At 41.4% G+C, this 20,005-nt stretch overlaps 1 protein-coding gene across 5 annotated transcripts in view; it reads left to right on the top strand.

Annotated features, from left to right (window-relative positions):
* LOC105277165 (brain tumor protein) overlaps window positions 1-20,005 on the top strand; it is a 95,352-nt gene that overhangs the window by 7,267 nt on the left and 68,080 nt on the right. For 2 of the 5 annotated variants that reach the window (XR_002193115.2, XM_011335345.3), the window contains exons 1-2: window positions 14,190-14,463; window positions 15,079-15,171. The exons of 2 other annotated variants lie outside the window; for them this stretch is intronic. The gene's annotated coding sequence lies outside the window, so the exon portion shown is untranslated. Of the gene's footprint in view, window positions 1-14,189; window positions 14,464-15,078; window positions 15,172-20,005 lie in introns of those variants that run through there. One more of the 5 variants, XM_011335346.3, reaches the window with a different exon arrangement.

Here is a 20,005-nt window from a genome sequence, read left to right as displayed (position 1 = left end):
TAATTCCGGAAAGGTCGTTTTCTCCATCGGTCGCGATATCGTAACGTCAGTTTTAATTCCTGGAAGCAGCTACCTGAGATTTTATTTTTACAGCTGTGAAATCGATTCCATCTCGGTTGAACAATTGATTCATTCTCGCAACAAAAGATTTCACAGCTACGTGTAGTATTAAACGTCTGTTACATCGAAGCGACATGATGTGATAAGGAATTAAAGTCTGTAAGGTTTCATTTTTCCACATGAGAAGAACTCGTGCTGTTCGTGGTTGAAGTTTCCAAGAAGTGGAACTCAGCGAGGAGCAATGTTCTTGCACTCCATCGTGATTACTCTTGCCAACGATGGCATTTAATCTTCGCGAGAAATCGAAGAAGCTTGTAAAGCAAATCGCACTTGGGGCTTTGCTCGCGGGATCTGACGATTGATGGTTGCGCGTAAAGGAAACGCGAAGGGTAGGAAAACAGCGAATAGGTATTGAGACTCTCTCTAGATACACGGAAATTTTTACCCTCGAGGATCTCACTTTTTGACGCTATCGTAAAACATACGCTAAAGTGCAACGCACTCTTAACTCTTAACTCTAATTCGGTTGCATTTCAAGTATATTAAAAACGTAATTTTTAAAAAATAATCGCAAAAGAGCGAGGCCGTAAAAATGACAAACGACTCGGAAGTCCATGTCGAGGCCAAAAGTGACAGGACGATTTCTCAAAGGCCCTCATGTGAGAAAGCCGCGAAAATTGAGAAAAGCTTCCCTTCGACCGCACGAAATATAAAACTCTTTTCTGAAAAACGCTATTTCGGGAGCGTTATTTTATGCTTATTTATTACTGTTTAACATTATTTGTCAAATCTGCGCAAGTCTGCGCAAGCAGATTATGATTCATGGTAAATTAAGAATATCGAATTAAACTTTTATAGCTACATACTCTAATATTGCATTTATAAATATTTTTTTTATACGTATTCTTCACGCACAATCATCCGATAATAAATGGCTTCTTTATTTAACGTAGTATTTAAAGTACTCAATGTTCGTTAGCTGATTATTTGCCGATGTATCTATATCTGTCCCCTCTAATTAAAATAATTAAAATTCACTCACCAGTTTGTAGTGCAAGTCCCTTGCGAGTACAGAATTGTTGCTGTCGCATCAGTTCATCAGCGTTATCAGCACAATTTTGCGAATGGATATGGAATGCACGGACACTTTTGTCGACGCGACATAGAGAATCCCGCAGAATGTATCCGCGAGAATGCTGCAGACGAAATTGCATTATGTCGTCCGGGAGACCATATCCAACTTTCGGTCCCTCGAGAACGTAGCAGAATCGCGACAGAAAGACGGCGACGTTACCAATTTAATATCCAATTACACGCGCCGCGTCCACACCGTATTATCGACCGCAAATTGTTTCCATGGATCTGCTGATTTCAAGTCTGAAATTAAAATTAAACGAAAAATTGAAGCACCGTGTAATTAAGAATGTGTGACAGTAGAACATCCGTTGATTAAGTAACAAATGATTGATTAAGTAACAAATGAATTAAGTTAGTATTTTGCAAAGTGTTGTGTTATGCTACCTTCATTGCCTTTGTTGCGAGAAATATTTCGAGAGTAACGCGGATGCTGTGTTCTTACTTTATTAACGCGTCAGCTTGTGTTTAACTATGGGACGTTCGTGCAAGTACTGTACAAACGAAGCGCGTGCTGTTCGTACACATGGCACATACCCAACCATTCGCTGCACAAAGTGTGCCTGATGTTGATGAAAAGCAAATAATGTAATAAACGTCGGCAGACTTCAGGCAAGTTTTTATATTTTTGTATTTAATTCGTGAAAAGTCATTTATTATAATGACATAATTATTGATAATATTGATATTTAAACATTTTACGTTTTTTGAGTAAAAAATTGAGTGAAGGTATATTAAGTATATTAATGATTTCATGTATTTTATCAGTTTTGTTACATAGAGTGCGAATTCGATCGAGAAATGTATTGCTACTATGTTGTTACTCTCGTTAGTCGCAGTTACACGCAGACATGAGGTATCAGGTCTGCAATAATATGTAACTTTGCCTTAATGCAAGCTGTACGCAAAGTGCGATCGCATGAGTTCGCGTCGTAAACATGTTGCAAGTATGGCGCAGGTGGACGACGCACGTGCATCGGATGATGTCATTGCTAATGCTTTATCAGTGATCTTTCCATATTCAGCCTTTTGTAATTGCAACGTGCTGATCGAAGGAAAAATCTTACGTCAACGTCATCTACGGATAATGATAATCATTTATCGGCAGTTCAAAAAAAGACATTTCTTGCTCAACCGCAATGCACCGTTTTCTAAAATTCGCGCTTAAAACTATCAAACATTTAAGTAATAAATCTATTAGTGGAATTATTCGTAATAAGTTAAATAACAGTGAGTATTGTTTCAATGGGACTTCAATAACGGATCAACTAAACCGTGAAAGCGAATCTCAGATTATAAGTTATTGAAGCAAACATGATTTTGTACTTCTCTCAAAAATAAAACTCGAAACTAGAGCTCTGTAGATAGAAATAGACATTTAGGACACCACACACATTTCGCGTCGTAATCCACATGATGGATCGACATATTGCTCGTGCAAGTTTTACGTATCGCGCGTTAGGATCACGAAGCGAAGTTGCAAATCCGCAAAATGCGCTGGAAAACGCTCTGGAAACCGCATCGCGAGAACGGACGGGATTACGATTTATGCTACTTCGAGCCGCAGGAAGAGACCCGACAAATCTCGCGCACTCCCCAGGATCATATATCATTGCTGCTATCAAAAATCCATGCGATTTATGGACGCGGCGGATCCGTCAGACGGACGATACGTACGCGTGCAGACATGTGTGCATAGATTTTTTTCGCTCCATAAGCAAAAGCATGCACGGCCGGTTGATTTATTCCGCGACTACGTTCATTGCCGCGCGTTTGCGTCCGTGACACGAAATCTATCCTCGCGCCGTTGGACGTGTTCAAACGACGACGAGGCACGAGTCGGAATGCCGTGGACCATCCACGCCTATTGGGATTCCAAGCTGACCGATCGACCACCCTCTTCCGGAGAGCAGAATGCCGTGCTCCTCCTTTCTCGAGAATGGTCGACCGCAAAGCCGGATGGGCGCTTCTCCCTGAGCAGTCGCATCGATTCCTTTTCACAATGCATGATCGCAGGGCGCCCTAATGGCGCATAGCGAATAGTTCACGGATGTACGCCGCGATATCGACCGTAGTAAATTTTCATACGGTGCCAACGTAAGTAGGAATAAAATATGGAATATCTCGTAAAGTACACGCATTATTCGTTCGCGCAAATAACTATGATGACGATAGCGACGACGACGATCGGCGGTCAGCGTACTCCTCGCGCGCACACGTATCGATGCCGTCGACATGCCGCGGACACTCGCGTCGCGGCCAGGGTCAACCACTTGTAGAATCCTGGCAAGCGTCTACGTGGCTCGCAGCTCGCACTCGAGTGTATGCCGTGCCAAAATTTCACGCGATTACGGCCTTTGTTCCATCGTCAATGACCCCTCGACGCTCTGGCACGTTACCCATGTGATCTTATCCATTGGATGCCACAAATCTGCCATTACGAACTGCTAGCCCGCTCGTCGCGTTAAGTACGTAGCGTGTAATGAGGCTTATCTGTCATTGCGCCATTAAGTCAATAATAATCGTTTCAACTGCTGGGTAATTATGGATATAACGGCGTAATTAGCCACATAACGAACTATAACTATAACTATATAATATATAAAGTCGCTTTACTAGCTTTTCATTTTTACGACTCTCGAGCACAAAGCAGCAAGATGCCGAATATTCGAAATTTTTATATGGACTGCGTGGAGGAGATTCGTGAACCATTATTCATGGTCGGAATATTATAATGGTCAGAAGACCATTCAGACCTGTCGCAACATAAATGCGGAAATGGTTATCGAATTAGTCTGGCTATCAAGGCCATTCGGTGGTAACCTCAGCCCTCCCAGAAATAAGCACGTTCTCGGCTCGCGTAGCCTTTCGGAGCACGCACGTTTCGTCGAGCGTAATATGTAGTGCGTGTTGTGTGGTGACTAGGATGTGCGTGTGTACATACGCACGGTGACGTACACGCAAGCCTAAACAATGTAGGCACCGCATTGCGGAAATTCCAGGACCGCATATACCGACGATGTTAATTCACGCATGCTGCCTTTATATGTATATATACTTACGTGTGCATTTACGCGCTTACACGCGCGATATACAAGGCTTACCGCGCAGCCTTTGCGAAAGGAAAAATAGATCCGATATCGTACGTGACACCAATGATGTTCTTTGAGCATGGTTTCCGCGTTTTTATCGCGACATTAATCCGTTCTTTCGTAGAGTCGAGTAATAAGGCGGCAGATCACGTTTAATTCGCGTTTAATGGCTCGCGTAATTAGTTGCACGTAAGTCACGCGGGTGAGCAAATTTGCAAAGCTGATGCTGATGAAGAAATATTGACAAAGCAACAGGCATCGATTTCGGCATCCGTCGGAAAAGTTTTATACGCACAGATGAACGAAGAGTCTCTCCCTCTACAATCTGGGACGATAAGCTCTTAATAAAGGAGGGAAAATCCCGCCTGAGAGAAATCTCTTTGTTCTTTGAGAAATAAATAAAATTCCCAGCTTCTCCTGTGCACTCCTTCGGCAAATAATTAAATCTGTAAACTCTTTCGTGGGATTTAATGATCTGAATACATAAGCGGCGCAATTAAATTAGTGTCGTCTTTAATTTTGTATAAACTAATCTGCCAGAGAGATAAATTGACGTTATTCATGCTTATGACATTAATGAGCATATAGAGGATACACATATTTCCTTGTTGTGAAACTCAGTAATTACTAGACTGGTTCGTTAGCAATGCAAGATACCTTATTTATGAGTAGCGTGACTCGATTTGATTAGATCGATCTACAATTATAATTACGCGTGTAACATCCGCATGTTACGTGAGCGATTCATATAGAATTCGTTAAACATCGTTCCTAATCAATATTGCATCAATAAATTTTAATAGATTTATAGAAGAATTTTCAATGCTGAGATGCAAGCTATAATGTCGATGATCGCATATGCTAACCAAGTTTATGCACTCTACTAAAAATGACAGATTATGATCTTTCAATAAAACTGTCAATGAAACTTTAATCAGAACGTTAATCGAAGTATTTTCATAAATGTTCCGCATATTAAGACATCCTGATTACTAAGAGATTTCGTCGACATCTTTATCACCATACGACTGGGTGATTTGAAAATCGCTTACAAATATTTAAGATTATCTGAAATTACTTAGAGATTAAACGATAAAATATTCGATTCAACGCTGCGATATTAGGAAATTCAGGCGACTAGATAACATCATTTATATACCCTCGTCTATATGCATTCCCATTTGGAATCACAGTCAAGTTATCAGTAGGTATTCCCGTTACAACCTTTCCGTCCTAAGCTGCAATTTAAATGCGCGTTCTCAGATACCATGCAAGCTTCCGTGAAATCCCTACGCGAAAATTCCAGATTCCACAAGACAACAAAAAGCGTAGCAAAGAGAAACAGAATACATTGCGAACGCATCGTCTACTATCTTCTGTCGAGCCATGTTTGGCGTATCTTTGATCTGAACATGCTCGTAAAGGGAATCTATGTATATTCTAAAAATCCGATTTCATTCGTTTCTCGTCATATTTATAGGTAGGAGAAATGATCGATCTCATCCGTGACGTTTTAGTTGATCGATATTAAAGTTTTACAGAGCAACTTTGTCTTGCTAGATAAGGATAAAAGCATCGCGTGATACAGCTATTCCCCTTCTCGATTTAAATTCTCCTCGATTACTCTCATTTCACCGTTTGTGGAATCTCGGTGGAAAACGAGCGTGAGGTACGAAGATATCTGCTCGATTATTGTCCCTCCCCTCGTGGAGGGAAAGACGTGCGCTGCTGCGTCTTTGCATTCTTCGCTCTTCCACCGCCACGGAACCGCCACGTCCGGAGAAAAGAGAGGACGACGAAGGAGGTGGCAGGTAAACCAGTTTCTCCGAGCCCCGACGGGACCCCCGACTTGGGTCGAGGTCCCTCGAGGTGCCCTTCGTTCAAGAATTCCCAGGCCAAGATTCAGTCCGGTGTACCTTGCCCTGCGTCTAACGGTCTGTCTATTGTCCGCTCTGAGATCCGGGGCTCAGAGCCTGAGTTCCCAAATCGCGATCTGGGCGCCCCATCACGCACTCTCTTTCCCTCACAGACTTGACGACACAGATGTGAAAATCGTTTTTGTGATAGTATCTTGAAGTAACGAGGCAAGATATAGATGAATGGTGGAAGAAAGATGTCTTTACTTCATTAAATTCTCTGATGATGAAACAAATCTGTATTTCAGTAATGTCATAAACGATATACTATAAATATATTCATACACGTCGAGACAGGTATTAATGAAAAAAGCACAAATATTATATTATTTACAACTGACAACGTTTCGTATGAACAACATATGAGCGAACCGGCCGTTCAAGTTGATGAAGTTTATAACCATTTTTTCCAGAGGTAGAAGGAAAAGAATATACAATCTCACGATCGTGACTGATTGACGAGTCTGATGGAAGGTCGTGATCACGGGAAAATAACTAATGGCTTTCTTTGTCGAAATCGTTCTATGGTTGATCCAACTTTTCTAGAGGGGAGCGAAGGTTCCTAGTTACAAAGTAGGTATAGCTGTTCACGGATCTGTACTCCCCTCTGAAGAAATCTACGAGCAAATTGCACAATCGACAATCCAATAGCACAGTGAGAGAATCTAAAATTATCACATTTGTACACGCGGTCAGTCAGAAACTGCAGCTAAAATATTCCCGACAAATGGTTAAAAGACGCCGTTTTGAAACTAGGGAAGTTCCTTCTTTTGAATCGCGCCTATCAAAAGATGCATTCGTCCGAGGCAGTTCGAACGGAATGCAGTCGACGGAATGCAACGTTGCACGGCCGGAGCAGCTACAGGCAGCGAGACGTATCGCGAGGGATATAATGGTTGCCCCAACCGGGAAAGAAGGCGGATGGAAACGATGAAGAAGGCGAAACGAGAAGCTGGCTGTAGCCAGTAGAGGTGCAACGTGAGATGAAAGGGAAATGACGGGTATAAACGGCAGATATGCTGATACAAGGATTCCACGGACCACCAGAGATCAAAGATTGTAATAAGTGGAAATAGAGACGAAAAGCTATGAAAAGCATTGTAGAACAAAACATCTAGAGGAAGAATAGAACATATAAGAAACATAGAGAGCTTGAAATGAAAAATTAGATTACATAGAAAAGTCTGAGGAAGAAGTTTGAAATAATGCTGGACGGTTCTCACTGCGAGATCAAGTACTTATCTAATTTAAAACTTATCGAGACCACGACTGGAGAATAAAGAATACAAGAAAAAGCAGAAGCTCGCGGATGACAACCGAGACAACACATAACGGCGATAATTAAGAGCGGAAGCGAGAGGCAGCCTTGTGGAAGAATCACGACTGCGGGAAGAAATGAAGAGAAGTAAAAAAGGAAAGAAAGATTGCGCGGGACGGAAAGGACACTGCGGGAAAAAAGGAAAGACGACTACATGGAAGGGACGAAGACCGCGTCGACCCTAGCTGCCTCTTCGTTCCAACGGAAAGGACGAAAAGGATAAGTGGAAGAGCAAACGTGCGGTGGTAAGAGAAGGTTGACGAAGACCTCCTCTCATCCATGCCAAGAGGAAGACGAAGGACAGAACGAGAGAGACAGAGAAAGACGGAGGAGACAGAGAGAAAGACGAAGAAAAAGGAGAGAGACAGCTCGTTGATTCTCCCGCGCCTCTGCGCGACTTCCACGAAGAAAGACCTCCGTGGTCTCGCAGTCTTCGTCTTGGCCAGATCATCCGCTCGACACGGCCCTGCCGAGCGAGAGAGCGCAGGCCTGGCATGAGCATTACGATCTAACTTGGTATTATTATGCGCCTTATACGGCGGTGCGCCATATATCACGGTGCGAGCCGCTCAATCTTGGGAGTCTGGAGACTCAGTCTCAGGTCGAGATCCGTCGGCGTCGTCGTTCGCTTTCAGGACGCGTGTCCCTGGCTAAACTCGATTGAATGCGTGATTTTAAGGGATAATGCTCTTTTCTCGAAGTGCTCGAACTTTGCAATACGTAATATCTTTACCTCATGCTGTACTAACTGTATATCTTCCGAAGTAACTTGGGTATCTTACAGAATTCTTCCGAGACCTGAATAAAATATGATGCAATCTCTCTTTTCGCGTGTACATTTTTTTACACTTAAAATTTTTATACAGTTGTACAAAGTAAATGATCAATCGGGAATAAGTGATTTATTGTGTCTTCAAAGTATTGATACTTGCGGTTTTCCTGAGGGTTTCAAGATTTTTCTACAGGAAAAGTGAAAACGTGAAATTGAATACACGCTCTCTTTTCCTTTTTGAATAAAATTGAACAGTTGCTACAGTTCATTTTTAAATATGTCATATCCATATTTATTAAATGGATTAATATTCATTAACATTTATTATCCAGCTCCAGCGTTCTTTAATTTCGCCAAATTTAGCCTACATACGGCATTGTCTGGAATGAAAAAAATTTGCAACAGTATTCGCAAATACTATAAATTTATTATTATTTTCAGAGAGACTGGCATCATTTTATATCATAAATTTTCATGTTCGTATCGTAATTAATATTTCGGCTAATATCGAACGCAGCATTCAAGGACGTTTTGTTTATTCATAAACTTTCACTACTTTTTATATAATATATTAATACATCCATCTATCGCGGTTTTCCATTGCATTTTTCTATCGACAGAAATGTAATTCATGTATGTAGGACGAGGAATGCACCGGGCTCTTAACGTTCCATCGTAGCTGCACCGAGGCTATCCTTACCGAAGGTCAAAACCAGTTTGGTCATCTTCCGAAAGAAAAGCAGCAGCGTTAGAGCAAGGCTTTTCCATAACCAGTTTCACTTGGCCCAGATATCCATGCCAATATATGCCGTCCCCGATCTAGACGTGCCTTTTAAGGAGAATCCATCCTCACGACGTACAAATTACTGTATCACAAGAAATACGCACGAATAAATTTTCCACTTGGATGTTGTGGCAAACATCTTAACCAGTCCGATAACGGTATAAACTAGGACTCGGTTATAGACTCGAGCAAATTACATGGTTGAACGGTTCATACAGTTCAAATGGAAACAACAATCGCATTGTACGTCCAATTTACGATGACTCAATTATTGAAACAATACGTATATTCAAGAAAATTCGAGCAACGTTTATTAGAAATAAAAATATGTCTGAAATTTATTTTCCCTGCTGCTTTAGCCGAAGTCGAATTCAAAAGTATACCTTTAAGCCAAAATACTTTCAACCATGCAAATCTGTTAAGGCCTGAAACTTGATCCGTTACAGTTTGACCAATGGAAAATTTTGAGCACCACAATGCACACCTGCTACCTGCATCCAGGTAAACGAATTTTTCGAATACCTAAAACTTCGTTCAAGTTCGAGAAATCTAAACAACGTAAAGTGACTTATCCATGTAATTATCCATGTAAAGTAATTTGCGAAATAAAGATACTAAAAGTATAAGAACAATTGCCATTTTCACAACACATACGGCATCTGAATCAAAAAATTATTCGTGTTTGATTCTACCATTTATCTACTTGCACACCCTTCGCCCACACAATTTATCAAACTGTCACTAGAAAACAAATGTTCCGTCAACTCTCAGGGATCGAAGGAAGGTAGCGCGTAGAATTCATTAATATCTCACCCGTTCATTAGATAAATGTTCTGGGCGAAAAATGCGCTGCTTCATTGCGATTCCGCCGCCGCCGCGCGCCTTCTGTCAGGGTCTCAAAGGGTTGAGAACGGGCGAGGTGTCGTGGCGTGACCTCGTTCGCGCAACCACCGGTTGCTTCGGAAGTTGCCGGCGAGATGGAGACAATCTCTCGTTTGCCCCTTCCAGTGTTTGAAAGAAAAATTTTCAGCGCTTAGCCCAGAACGCGAAGCGATTCCGGAGCGATTCTGATTCGCGATCCGCTCAGTTACGCGATAACGTTCACGCCGGCTCGCTCGCGACTACTTTCACGATCGGATCGACCGATAGCTGCACGTTTCGGTCGTTTCGCCTATGGTTTCCGGGGCTAGGAATTTTACGTACGGTACGACTTCCGGCGTCTTACGTGGCGGACGTCGCTTCCGGCTCGGAGGATCGTTAAACCGGAACGCGAGTCGCGTGCGGAAGGAAATTGCACGTCGGCGAGGCGACAGGATGCAACCTGACGCACGGCGCGTTAAAATATCCTCGCGCGAAAAAGGGCGGGGAGACTTCGATCGAATACCGGTTTTACGGGAAACTATTAGCTGTGCAAATCACACGACGACACGCGCGCTCCGTCATTAATTACGCGCGTATACTCAACCCCGTTATTTATTAGCGTAATCACACTATAACAGTTTATAGGAATGGGTTTTCTGCTCCGCCTAATACTAAGATTCATTAATGATGTCGTAACTTCCACCATCATTCATTCATATTCTATAAAGATTTTTCATTTGCTATATATCTACACACTATATTTGTAACGTATAAAATTATTTAATCGTGCATTCTTATTTTTTGCTACAATAATTATATAAAAATCAAACTTTAGACTCTACATGACTATACCAACAATGTAATATAACGTTCACGATTTACTTCCAATTATAGCAACGCAAGATAGAAGAAAAAGTAATTTTAGATGTCACGCGAAAAGTACTTAATACAAGTGAGATTAGATCGACTGACGTAATTCTCGCCTCTATCTTCGATGATCAGTTTGCTCGCGCTATTTTTGCGACGGCGTTTTGTGGATTAAATTTTAATCGTCTTACGGAAGCGATGGCGCATTTACTCATGCGCAATCAATCGATCGATGCTAAAGCGAATAATAAAAAAGTAGTTCACTAATTAAATGAAATATACATTTATCAGAGCAGCGAAATCATTATTTCCGTTGCAAAGCAAACTTTAGCAATTTATCAAACGCCGTATTTATCGTCAACTTTGTAACACATTTTCGAGTTCGACGTTAATTATTCAGTCTTCGTTCACACAGTATATTTAGCAACTAAACGATATCATGCATATTTAAAGGTAATATCTTTATGAAACTTTTAGAATAGCTTCCAGAAAGTGTTAATTGATAGTTGAAGCATTTTTAGTTTTAATTAAGCGCGCATTAGTAATAAGTAAATCAAGAAACAATGCAAAATTTTGCGTCAGGAGACTTCCACTCTCTTCATTTCTAGCAACCTCTTTTCTCTCTCCGTTGCAGTACCTTTCACCGCGAGAATGCCAATTCGGATTACGATACACGGTTATATTTATGACATCACGAGGCTGAGGCGGGAATAAACGAAAGTTGCAGGATTACTCTCACTCTCGTCGTACGCCAAACTTGTTTCTTATGTGTAACACAACTTCGAGAGCGGGAATGCATCTTAAGCTTCTTTTATTTCGTGACGTTATCTCTTTCTCTCTCGCAACTCGCGTTTTTCCGTAAGTGCACAATACCGGTATTCGGTTTTTCGAAGGAAATTATTCATCGGATATCGTGTTATTTTATTTTATCGCGACACGATATGACAGTGCATTTTCGTATTTTCTACTCACTCGCAACCTTGCACCGATTGCAACTTAGTAGTCTAACGCAAAAAGACATCCTTTTTTATAATTACACAATATCTTTTCTTTGCGATGTCCGAATACCGTTATAACTAGTTGTACATTTGTCTTCGGCAAATGTATAAGCCTAGCAACACTAAATACATTGCAAAACGTTCAATTATTTGAACATTTTATTGAGTTATTTACTTTTATTTATAAGTTTTGTACGCATTTACATAATCTCATCTATTTTCACTAGCAAAATCAAGTTCTTGATGCATAGAGATTTAATTTCCGACCTATTATTTAATTAAAGAGAAATGTGTTTCTAGGAAATAAATAATTGACGTATCCTCAATCTATATACGTACACATCATTATAAATCCTTAGTTCCGCTATGCATAAATGAATTGTGCTTCTTTATCCAGATTATAGTTGACCAGTGGAAAGGGGAATCACTAAGTAGACTTAATTAAGGACTTAATTGCTGCAATGATATTGACTCTTTCTGTTTGTCGGGATTAAACATGAAACTGAAGAGACCGAGAGACATAAAACACTTCGGATAACTCTAGTGGAAAAAGTGCACATTAGTGAGAGTACTGAGTAAAAAATTAACATAAAGTTAAGCTCCTTTGGTTACACTCAAAACGGGTCACGTAATGTTAAGTGCTCGTACGCGACCGCCAAGGTTTGACAATAAAACTTCTCATGTAAATATACAGAGGAAATGCGCGTTTATATGAAATATTTATCTCTGTGAAATATATTCCTGTGTGTGTTGAGAAATGTGTCTCCACGAAATTTCTCTGAAAGTTTTCTACAGGTTATCAGAAAATATTTTACTTTTTGTGCACATCTGACAACTTATCTCACGTTAATTTAGGAAATACTGACCTGCTGAAATATCTCACGTGCAACATCGAGTTGCTGAAATATTCGCTCATCTATTTGACATTCTGTATATTTCTGTGTATATTTATCAAGTTAGCACCACACGAATATCTAATTACGTATTCCGGCACGTGATATTCTAGATATTACAATCTTAATATTAACAGAGAATTTTGACGACATTTTCATACAGATTCGAGACACCTCGATATATAAGCGTATCAAAGGACATACTGTTAATATTCGATCAAAGATGAGCGTTATACGCGGGTGTTTCGCGGAATTAACGCGGAATACCCGAGTGCATAATGCTTTACACGATTACACCGCGTGTATGATTCAGGTAGGCAGGTCTAAATCGATCTACGCCGTTGGCGCGCAAAAGGCTGTCGAAACGCCTGGAATTCCGGGCTCACGTGCACATATACGCACTCGTACGTACGTACGTGCTGGGGCTGAACGGAGAGCGAAATATTTTTCCGCGTGCAATCGACCATAATCTCCTGCCAATGCGCCCGTCTGGTATGTCCGCGGGCGCGTAATATTCAAACGAACCGTGGAAAATCCAGGGACTCGATCGAGCGTTAAACCGTCGTGGCGGCGTAACCTCAACGAGGAGTCCTTGAGAAGAAAAGCCAACGAAGAATTAAATCGTCGATCACGACGATTTAATTCGATGCGATGTACCGTTGCAATGCCCGAGTCGATTTTTCATCGATCGACATAACAGAAATCGAACGATAAATATTTTTTCAATCTGCAATACTTTGATCAATAGCATAGCTGATCGCACTTTGCATTGGAAATTATTTAGTCGTATACATGCGAATGAAAGTAGACGCTGATGAAGTTGAGGGGATTCACGAGCTGCGGTTGCTGATAAGTTATTGAAAGCGGTTTGCGCTTTAAGGGCTAAGAGAGAACGTGTGCCGGCATAAATAGTGGAAATCTATTCCGACGCACGTCTAGCGAGTCTCCGCTCTCGCAGGTTGAATGGTTGGCGCGCGCGCGAATCTCGCGAATGAAACGATGCGAGGTATGTTTGGACGGGATCTACACGTCGACTTACGAATTCGAAGATCGAAAGCTGTCTTGCGGAGATCACAACCTCGCATTTCAAGTTCTTGTGCAGGGGAACGATAGGATTTCAAACTGTATTCGATTTCTCGATTTGAGATAAGGAAACGTGAATGTCGGCCATCTTTAAATCGTAAGACAATAACGTTTCCCCGCTCGTCCCGAGGAAATCTTTGCTGATAGAATTAACGAGTGTCTCTTAATTCGAGGATACAATTATTCGATTAAAGAATACTCGTGGTTTTGACTTACCCGTAAAAAACTGCGGATTCACAATAAACGTCATTCCGCGTCATTTAAATAAATCGACTCGTCGGGACGCGCAACCGCCTACGCGAGCAACGCGACGCAGCGCAACGGCCGTTTGAACGAGCCGAGCCGAGGGCGGCCGAAGCCGGCCGAGTGCAACCGAACTTTCGACGGGAAGACGCGCGAGCGGCGTCGGGTGTGTACGGAACGCGCGCCGGTAGGAGTGAGTAATCGTTGTTCGAAAAGTCAAATTTTTCGCACATCGTGTCGTTACGAAATCACGTTGTTGAGCGTGCTGGTCCTGTCGCGGGGATTCGTGTGCGGATTCAATCGACGGCATTTGTCGAGTCGTGTCGTCGGACACTTGGAATCACGACTTGTTCGGCGCGCCGGCTGCTACAGACGAGCCGGCGAAAACCTAACCTTCAAAGGTAATCGTGAAACGGGAAAGTAACGCCTTGACGAGCTCGAGGTGAGCATATTCGAACTTTAATAACAGAGCTTTCGTGAGATCACGAAGATGACCTTTCGAACCTCGCTGAGGCTTGACGGGAGGACGTGACAACGTGTTAACACGATCGAGAAAATGCGTATACGCGTCCTGCATCGTACATTTTTTGACGATGACGATGACGTTCAATGTCGCGTCTGTGTATATTATTTACACACGTAGCGCGAGCGCCAGGCATGAGACCCTTTTTTACGTGCACAGTTTACCAACGGGACGTCGATGATTACGTGTTTGAATATCTTTGCGCAGTGAAAATATTTGGATCTTCTTTCGCAGCAAGTTTCTTGTCCATCCGGTTCTCGGGCCGATAAAATTCACGCGAGTTATCTCTGAAGTCACTATAGATGGTTCAATAATTTAACTCTGCCAATTTATGGCTCCGCGCGCCGGCCAGTTTGCATCTCAAGGTGCGGATGTTTCGTAGTTCCGTGCATGTAAATTGAGATTTTCAAGTCATTTAATATCAATGCCGTGTTGATATCCGCGAGCATCAACTCAGCTGTATTAAGATGCTCAATATCAGTTCAGAGCATAATATATTCGATATTTAAAGATACCCATCGTTTTCGTTTGCAGGTACGTAGTTTCCAAGATTTTATCTGATCGTAAAAAAAGCCCGAAGGATCAACGACCAGCGGCACTGACGATCATCAGTCGACGGTGAGATCGGTGAGTAGAAGCATGCAAAAGCCTACAAAAGCGAGCGATTTCCATTTAGCTGCGAATTCCAAGGAACGGCCGACCGGTGGAATATAATGGCGCGTTGGACTTCTCGGTTTCCACGTTTTTCTCTTTTCTGCCCGCGCGTCCCGAGAACGATGACGACGACGACGAATGCGCTCGCCTCGCTCGAAGAAACCGGACAAAAAATCTTAATTTCTTCAGCATGTGCGCCGGAGGTGACGGATCGTAGAGATAAACGTTCCTCTCTCGGCATCGCCGTCGTCATCGTCGTCTTCGTTCTCGCCTGTCTCGCATAACTATATACGTGCACGTGTGTGTGTGTGCCGCGTGAATGCAGGCCGTGCGTACGAAAAAGCCGCTTCAGTTTACGCTCGGACTCCGTCTCCAGCATGCGCTTTTACGGTCTTAGCGGGAGGTTCGGCGTAAAATCGGAGATTGGGAAAACTGCCCGGGTCCTGTTGTTCCACACTCTAACGGAAATACAAGCCGAAATGTTCGAGAAAAAGATATTTCCGGAGATTTTATTATGATGTTCCGTTAAATGTGCTTGCAACGGAGAGTATGATAAAAGCAAAAACTTTCTCCGCCTTGTAATGTCTTTTTTTTTGTTAAACATGGTACCGGATCTTTCCTTTTTTTCGCAAAGAATTACCTTTCTCACCAGCCATAATTGTGCGATAAATCATAAATCACGCTCAATAGATTCAATTTTCTAACATAACTTTTTAATCCAGTTGCTCGAACAAAACTCTGGATCTAACTTGAACGGCCAAGTTTTCTTTGGATAAGTTTGCGTGCGACCGGAAGATAAATGATCGCGGATTTACGGCCGTCTGATTTTCGTCGGTCCTATTACGTAAAGCCGGCAGTTTCGCGGTACGATTCGATGTAACGGGTTGCGCGAGAAATCGGCCCTGAGGCCGCGAGACGCAACAAAACATCCACGTAACCTTGGTATGTTTCCGTGGCGAGAAAAATCGTCGGAGCAGCACGCGGTCGCTTTCGCTCTCACTGTCGATACCTCTCGATTTCCCTTTTACCTCTTTTTCTTACACGATTTTTCCTGAGACTCCCGTGACGACCTTGAGGAAGATTACTCGAATCGAGAGGAGCAACGCGCGCGGTCGCTTGCTTATTTGTGTGACGTATAAATATTTAACGATTACGACGATAACGAAGCAGCTCATCGAAATGAAACGATTGTCATGCGTGCGATGCCGTGTCTATTATACGCTCCAACAGTTTTCGTCGAGTGAATCGTAAATTGTCAGCGCGATTTAATCACTGTTATTCCCGAAGAGGTACAAATTCGCTCTCAACTCTTTAGCGAACTGTTTAGTTTGAAACTTGTATAATATTTATCTTAACTTTCAATGTATATTTAATTTATAATTGAGACGAAAATGGAATTTTTGTTACTTGTTTACTTTTCAATTTACTGAAATCAATTCCCAATATATTGTACAAATTATTGAATGCAATTTCTATTCTGTTTGTCAAAACTTGTTATAAAAACTATAATCGATATGTTATTGTCGTTAAAAATAAATTATTATTTTTATTCCTGATCAAAATCTTAGAGAAATATGGAGAAAAAATGGAATGTGCATTATTACGATATTAAATATGTGTTGCATATAAACATTTGATTGCAGATTTTGTATGAAAAAATTTTTTGTATGCTATAAAAGAGCTGTATATTATAAAAGCGATGAAATACCGCTATTAAAAGTTGCTTCGAGCTAATAAATGCACTCGATAAAATCATTAGGCGATCCAAAAATATTTATAAATGTTAAATTCAATAGACGACTCGAAGAAACGAAAATCAATAATCTGTTCTTGTGGATCGTATCGTCGTCTCGTACTTACGACCGGTGTTGTCGCAAATTGGAAAGCTTTCGGTTGAGTTGTCAGGATGATTAAAGTTTACCGTTCGTATTAAATTTGAGGAAAACTCGTCGAACGATGAAGCCTCGGTGTAAAACGCGTACCGAGGGACGTCTCCATGTTTTATCGAAGTTCAAATCAAATGCTCGGCAAAGCTTATGCGCGCAAGCGGAAAGGATTGGACTTTGTGGGAACCGACCATAAATTAATAACTCTTCAAAACGGGATTTTATTTGCCCGCCTGTATTGTACGCCTGATTTATTTTACGAAATTCATATCTGAACTGTTTCGTTATATATTCATCATAAATCCTTTTACAAATTTGCAGAGAGTTTCTCTTTTATAAATATCTAATATGAATAATTATTTCTAATTTTTGATATTAATTTCTGATGTATACAAATTTTAAAACATTTAATTAAAGCTATTCAGTTGATGTAAATTTATGTATTATATATACATATACGAATATAATTTAATCAATATTTAGAAAATTTTCATATTCAAAATATTTGCAAACAACTAAGATTTTCCCATTTATATTTATTATATAATAATATTTTACAGAATAATTTATAGAAAGTTTTGCGCACATTCATTAAACAATTAGTATGCTAGGAAAAAGTTTAAATATTGATTGAAGGTTGAAGTTTGATAATTAATTTATCTTTTAATGTTTGACATCATCGCGACTAATTGAACCGATGATATCACCGTAAGATTTGCACAATTTTTCAACCATTCAGCCGCGTAATATTTTACCCATTCGTCAGCGTCCTACGTCTCTCCGATATATTCAGTCTGCTCCATTCATTCGCACATCTATATGCGTGAATAAAATCGCTCGGTTCTTTCTGGCGACGGTGAAGCGCACGCCGACGCGAGAAGACATTCGAGGAAACGAAGTGCAGGTCAGATTAATCGCTCTCATTTTCTTGCTTGAGCACTTTCTCGGAATTCCTGAGTCTCATTTTAATTGTGCGATTGGATCAAACGACGGGAACTCGGCACAGCCATACTCAACACATCGACGCTCTCTCCGATACTTTGATCACTGGCTCGTCTATAATGAACTGTCGCTCTAATTTTATAAACGTAAATGCATTTTAATATCTGTTATCATGAACGTGATAATTATTAAAAATCTAATATTACGTGGTAATGATTAAAAATGTAATATTAACGGATGATAATACTGAAGAATTTATCGTACACGTGAAAGATTGACGGACATTAATCCGATTATTATCGAATTTTCCGAAAATCTGTACTTGCTGTTGAGATTTTTGTTCTCATTACTTAACGACAAATCGCCGGAGATTAATTGAACGATTAGTTGGACGGAAGATGTTTAGGGATGAGTGGATTATCGTGTTTGTCACACACCTCGCGTTACTCATCCATTATCGATAAGGATGATAGTCGTAGAAAACGAAGGCAGGCTTCTGCTTCTCTCGCATTCAGGAAGTTTTATATATACGGTGGCAACAAGCGCGTCTAAGTTTTTTATGTTCTTTACCGGTGGCGGTCGTCTACTTTCCATTACCCGTAATATTGTAGGAGATAATGGACCGACGGTAAATTCCGGTGGTAAATGCTCTTTTCTTCGCAGTTAAACGAACCTGGGAAAATTACTCGTAAAACCAGCACGCGGAAATAATGATCACAAGTGGGATGTATCCTCGTAATAGTCGTCCGATCGGAAATGGCACTTGTTTCATTCCGCAATCTTAATACAAACGCGATGCATTAATCTTTCCCCGCAATGCCTACGATTTTTATCTATTCTTGCAGAAATAATCGATATTACATATAATTATTGAAGTATTTTATATCGAGTTTTTGTTATATAACTATTCCACATGTAGTGTAACTTTCTTGTATAGTTGGTTACTACACTTTGTGAGCCAGGAGAACTTTCGATTATCTCGTTCACATAATTACGCTGAAATGAGCCGGCGCATGCGAGTTATGGCTCGATCGAAAGCACACCCGGTATAAGGAACGCAGACGGCTCTTGGTCCGTGGACTGGCCAGCTGCTCCTCTAACGAAAAAGTACAAGTCAGCTGTTTTCCGGCGTGGCGCGCGCCGCGATGGTTCCAGACGGTCCCAATGGATCCGAACGGAAAGACGGGTGATAACATGAGCGATACGTTGAGTTTGCCTTTCATTTCAGGAAGTCGGTTCTCCAAAAGTGAGGTCGACTTTGAAACGAACGCGACGGCAGGCTTACCGTCCATCAACGATTCGGCCTTTGCCTCGTCGCTTGCTCCCTGAAATTAAAACTTGCAAGCGAACACGTGGTTTTTTAATGTCGCACGCGTCAAAGTAATTTCTGCCGAGGTAATAACTGGTTATAGCATGGCCATTAGAAAAGCCATGTAGAGTGAAAGGTTTGAAGGGACTCGCGGATGAGTAAATACACGTAGGAAGCAGCTGCTTTCCCGAAAAGTCAGCTGTTTCCTCGTGTCGGTTCGTAGCACACGCCGATTACAGCACGATAGAAAAAGTATCGGGCGCACTAGAAAAGCGTCTCATCGATCTCGGGAATGCGGAATCATCAATGCAAATGTAGAAAACTTATATCAAGATAAACGTTTCGAGCAACAATGGTAAAGTGTCTTCTTCCACATACGACATTCTTAAAGGAAGCAACGAGTGTGCCATAGCTGATAGAAAATTTCGAGTCTTTATATACGGGAAATGAAATTTACACCTCATGATTTTACAATTCGCCATCTCTGTTTCTCGTGCTAATTTTTCTGTGAATCGTCTCTCCAGGGGACGATGGGCGAGTTGAGAGGCACTGTCCTTTGTACCCGCTTGCCTGGAACGAAACGGAATGTAACCGACCAGAGAAAATACGTAGGGTACGTTCGTTGCGTGTAACGTCTCTCGGATCCGGAGCAGGTGCCCCTCGCTGTTGG

The sequence above is a fragment of the Ooceraea biroi genome, chromosome 3 (assembly GCF_003672135.1).
Source record: "Ooceraea biroi isolate clonal line C1 chromosome 3, Obir_v5.4, whole genome shotgun sequence".
NCBI lineage: Eukaryota > Metazoa > Arthropoda > Insecta > Hymenoptera > Formicidae > Ooceraea > Ooceraea biroi.
Note: the sequence above shows the minus strand (reverse complement) of the source record. Positions and strands in the feature narration are given on the sequence as shown.